The sequence below is a fragment of the Pleurodeles waltl genome, chromosome 9 (genome assembly GCF_031143425.1).
Source record: "Pleurodeles waltl isolate 20211129_DDA chromosome 9, aPleWal1.hap1.20221129, whole genome shotgun sequence".
Classification (NCBI taxonomy): Eukaryota; Metazoa; Chordata; class Amphibia; order Caudata; family Salamandridae; genus Pleurodeles; species Pleurodeles waltl.
This window is the reverse complement of record NC_090448.1, coordinates 796,996,109-797,001,345: the sequence shown is the minus strand read 5'-3', so window position 1 is coordinate 797,001,345 and position 5,237 is coordinate 796,996,109. Positions and strand designations below refer to the sequence as shown.

The following is a 5,237-nucleotide window of genomic DNA, read 5'->3' as shown; positions in this document are numbered from 1 at the left end:
CATCCGAGTTCCTCTGCATCTCTCTCTTCACCTTCTGCCAAGGAATCGACTGCTGACCGTGCTGGAAGCCTGCAAAACTGCAACAAAGTAGCAAAGACGACTACTGCAACTCTGTAACGCTGATCCAGCCGCCTTCTCGACTGCTTTCCTGGTGGTGCATGCTGTGGGGGTAGTCTGCCTCCTCTCTGCACTAGAAGCTCCGAAGAAATCTCCCGTGGGTCGACGGAATCGTCCCCCTGCAACCGCAGGCACCAAAGAACTGCATCACCGGTACCCTGGGTCTCCTCTCAGCACGACGAGCGAGGTCCCTTGAATCCAGCAACTCTGTCCAAGTGACTCCCACAGTCCAGTGACTCTTAAGTCCAAGTTTGGTGGAGGTAAGTCCTTGCCTCCCCACGCCAGACTGCATTGCTGGGAACCGCGACTTTTGCAGCTACTCCGGCCTCCGTGCACTTCCGGCGGAAATCCTTTGTGCACAGTCCAGCCTGGGTCCACGGCACTCTAACCTGCATTGCACGACCTCCTAAGTTGTTCTCCGGCGACGTGGGACTCCTTTGTGCGACTTCGGGTGAGCACTGTTTCATGCATCCTTGTAGTGCCTGTTTTTGGCACTTCTGCGGGTGCTACCTGCTGCTGAGAGGGCTCCTTGTCTTGCTCAACGCCCCCTCTGTCCCCTGACGCAATTAGCGACATTCTGGTCCCTCCTGGGCCACAGCAGCATCCAAAAACACTAACCGCACGATTTGAAGCTAGCAAGGCTTGTTGGCGGTCTTTCGGCGGGAAAACACTTCTGCACGACTCTCCACGGCGTGAGGAATCCGTCCTCCAAAGGGGAAGTCTCTAGCCCTTGTTGTTCCTGCAGAAACCACAGCTTCTACTGTCCAGTAGCAGCTCCTTTGCACCCACAGCTGGCATTTCCTGGGCATCTGCCCATCTCTGACTTGCTTGTGACTTTTGGACTTGGTCCCCTTGTTCCACAGGTACCCTCGACTGGAAATCCATCATTGTTGCATTGCTGGTTTGTGTCTTTCCTGCAGAATTCCCCTATCACGACTTCTATGTCCTTGGGGGAACTTTAGTGCACTTTGCACTCACTTTTCAGGGTCTTGGGGTGGGCTATTTTTCTAACCCTTACTATTTTCTAATAGTCCCAGCGACCCTCTACAAGGTCACATAGGTTTGGGGTCCATTCGTGGTTCGCATTCCACTTTTGGAGTATATGGTTTGTGTTGCCCCTATCCCTATGTGTCCCCATTGCATCCTATTGTAACTATACATTGTTTGCACTGTTTTCTAAGACTATTACTGCATATTTTGGTATTGTGTACATATATCTTGTGTATATTTGCTATCCTCATACTGAGGGTACTCACTGAGATACTTTTGGCATATTGTCATAAAAATAAATTACCTTTATTTTTAGTATATCTGTGTATCGTGTTTTCTTATGATATTGTGCATATGACACTAGTGGTACTGTAGGAGCTTCACTCGTCTCCTAGTTCAGCCTAAGCTGCTCTGCTAAGCTACCATTATCTATCAGCCTATGCTGCTAGACACCCTATACACTAATAAGGGATAACTGGGCCTGGTGCAAGGTGTAAGTACCCCTTGGTACTCACTACAAGCCAGTCCAGCCTCCTACACCAAATTAGTATCATCATGGTTATTTCTCTCTATTTAACAATTAACAATATGTATTGCGAGATTGTGTGTTCTACTCCATGGATCATCCCTTGCCTTTGCCTAGTCCCCTGTTTTTTCTCAATGTAGCTTGTTGTACTTCAAAAACAGGTTCCAAACTCCATCTATATGCACATGAAGATATAGTGCTTGCAAGTGGTATCTTAACCTATACACACTACACACGTGTCCATATCGTAAATGTGTGTTCATTTTCACTGGCAGCTCCTCCGCAACGGCGGAGGAGCGTCGCCCCACTGGCAAAGAGCCAGCAACAGAAAAATAAAACAATATTTGAATATTGCTTTATTTACTTTTCTGCTGCTGGCTCAGCAGGTGCAGGGAGGGGCGGGCGGGGCTGGGCCATGGGAAGTGGGAGGGGAGATGAGGAATTGTGTGCACTAAGTGCCTAAGACGGCCATCCAAACACACATGCGCACTTAGGTTTCTCCAGCCTGGCTGAATGTTATAATGTATTTATAAGGTGGTTTGTAAGTGAGGCTGCAGCGCTTCACTTGCTTGCTTTGCCCCCAGCCTTGTGGCTCTCGGTTTTCTTGGGCAGCAGCATGGCCTGGATGTTTGGCAGAACGCCTCCCTGGGCGATGGTAACTCTGCCCAGCAGCTTGTTGAGCTCCTCGTCGTTGCGGATGGCGAGCTGGAGGTGCCTGGGGATGATGCGGGTCTTCTTGTTGTCCCGGGACGCGTTCCCAGCCAGCTCGAGGATCTTGGCCGTCAGGTACTCCAGGACTGCAGCCAGATAGACGGGGGCACCGGCGCCGACCCGCTAGGCGTAGCTTCACTTTCGGAGCAGCCTGCGCACACGGCCCACAGGGAACTGCAGTCCAGCTCTGGAAGAGCGTGTCTTGGCCTTAGCGCGGGCCTTGCCTCCTTGCTTTCCGCGTCCAGACATGGCAAGCAGCTGCTGTAGGTTCTCACGCTCGGAAGACCTCTGACCTGTTTTGGTCTAGAGCTCGCCCCCCACGTCCGCAGCACCACCTTGCTGTCTCGTGTCTCTGACCCCCACCCACGCTGCTGCTAGCGTGTTCGAGGCCCTCCTCCACCCGCAGGCATCCTCCTGCGCCTCATCCCTGGTGTCTAGTGGGCTCTGGTAAGCTTCGCTAGATCCGTGTGCACTCTGCCGCTTTCGCCGTATCTGTAAGTGTTTTTTACTTTTCAGCGCCTTACCTCCTTGCGCTCTTGCCCCCATTTGTGCCCCTTCTGATTGCTGTATTCTGCTTGTATTTTGTGCCATTTACCGTATTTTGTGACTGTTTTTGACTTGTGCTTTATTATCTGTGCCTTTTTTAACCTGGTTTTCGCCCCTTAGGCGCTCCCCCTTGCCGCTTCCCCTGCCGCTGCCTCCCTGCGGCCCCGCCCCCCTCGTGCCCCCATTCGCCGCTTCCTCCCACCTCCCGCCTCCCAGCTGCTCCTTCCTCCCCCCTCCCTTCTTAATGGCTGGCGCTGCGCGTCGAGGGTGAGCGACCTCTGACCTGTTTTGGTCTAGAGCTCGCCCCCCACGTCTGCAGCACCACCTTGCTGTCTCGTGCCCCTGACCCCCGCCCACGCTGCTGCTAGCGTGTTCGAGGCCCTCCTCCACCCGCAGGCATCCTCCTGCGCCTCATCCCTGGTGTCTAGTGGGCTCTTGTAAGCTTTGCTAGACTCGTGTGCACTCTGCCGCTTTCGCCGTATCTGTAAGTGTTTTTTACTTTTCAGCACCTTGTCTCATTGCGCTCTTGCCCCCATTTGTGCCCCTTCTGATTGCTGTATTCCGCTTGTATTTTGTGCCTGTTTTTGACTTGTGCTTTATTTTCTGTGCCTTTTTTAACCTGGTTTTTGCCCCTTAGGCGCTCCCCCTTGCCGCTTCCCCTGCCGCTGCCTCCCTGCGGCCCCACCCCCCTCGCGCCCCCATTCGCCGCTCCCTCCCGCCTCCTGCCTCCCAGCTGCTCCTTCCTCCCCCCTCCCCCCTCCCCCCTCCCTTCTTAATGGCTGGTGCTGCGCATCCGCGCAGCGGGCGCGCCAGAGGCGCGCCAGAGGCAAGCCCGTCCGCGCCTGGACGGCGCCCGGCACCACCCCCCCTGGTCCGCACGCCCCCCGCACCACCAGTCTTCGCTACTCGGCCAGCGAACTCCTCGCCCTCAACCCTGGCTCCTCCACAGCCTGCTTTCAGGCCACACCGAAGCACACCAAAGGACCCTTCTCCTGCCGCACCTGCAACTTCACCTGCAACAGAACTAGGAAGCCTGCAACAACCAACACCAACCACCTCCGCTGCATCCTCCTCAACACACGCTCCGCACGAAAGCACGCCATCGAGCTCTGGGACCTGCTCAACACCACCGCCCCAGACGTAGCCTTCCTGACCGAAACCTGGTGGAACGACTTCTCGGCCCCAGACATCGCCATCGCCATCCCTGACGGCTACAAGATCACCAGAAAAGATCGCACCAACGGAATCAGTGGAGGAATAGCCATCGTCCACAAATGCACCCTCAAGATCCACACCCACACGGATGACACCCTCAAGACAGCTGAACACCTCCACTTCCGGATCCACACGGACCCCAACACTACCCTCAGAGGAACTCTCATTTACCGACCTCCAGGACCAAGAGCCCCCTTTAGTGACACCATTGCCGACCTCGCAAGCACCCACGCCCTCGCCTCTACAGACTACATCCTCCTTGGAGACCTCAACTTCCACCTGGAGAACAACAACGACGCCAACACCGCCTCACTGGCCACCAACCTCTCCAACCTCGGACTCAGACAACTGGTCAACACACCCACACACATCGCCGGCCACACGCTAGACCCAGTCTTCACTGCAAGCAACCACATCTCCTTCAGCCACACCACCGAACTCCACTGGACCGACCACCACTGCGTCCACTTCTCTTTCAACAAACACACCAAGCACCACCACACCCCACTACCGCCGCACCGCCGCTGGGGTAAAGTCACTGAAGACCAACTAACCAGGACCCTCGCCAAGAACCCGCCTACCGACCCTTCCGACCCGGACTCCGCCGCCATCAACCTCCATCAGTGGATCCTCAACTGCGCCAACACCCTCGCACCACTCAAGAGGCCCACCGTCAACCAAGAAAAGAAAAAAGCAGCCTGGTTCCCTGACGAACTCATCACCTCCAAACGCACCTGCCAGAAACTTAAGAAGAAATGGCTGCTCGAACGCACTCCCGACAGCCTGTCAAACCACAAGGAAGCCACCCGCAAGCACCACCAACTAATCCGACTCGCCAAACGCTCCCACTTCACAGAACGCCTAAACAACAACGCACACGACAGCAAGGAGCTCTTCTGCATCGTGAAAGAGCTCTCCAACCCCAGCGCCAACGTCAACGACGTCCCAGCATCCCAGAAACTCTGCGACGCACTCTCCACCTTCTTCTACCAGAAGATCGCCGCCATCCACGACAGCCTTAACACCACACCCCCGCCAGACCCCACCCCCGACAACTCCTCCAACGCCAACCACCTTACCACCTGAACCCACGTAGACGACGCCGAAACTAAAAAATTCATGAACTCCATCC

General features: G+C 55.2%; 1 pseudogene; it reads right to left on the bottom strand.

The window, feature by feature from the left end:
* Positions 1-2,194: 2,194 nt before the first annotated feature.
* On the bottom strand, positions 2,195-2,593 carry LOC138258725 (histone H2A type 1-E-like; annotated as a pseudogene).
* Positions 2,594-5,237: the final 2,644 nt, after the last annotated feature.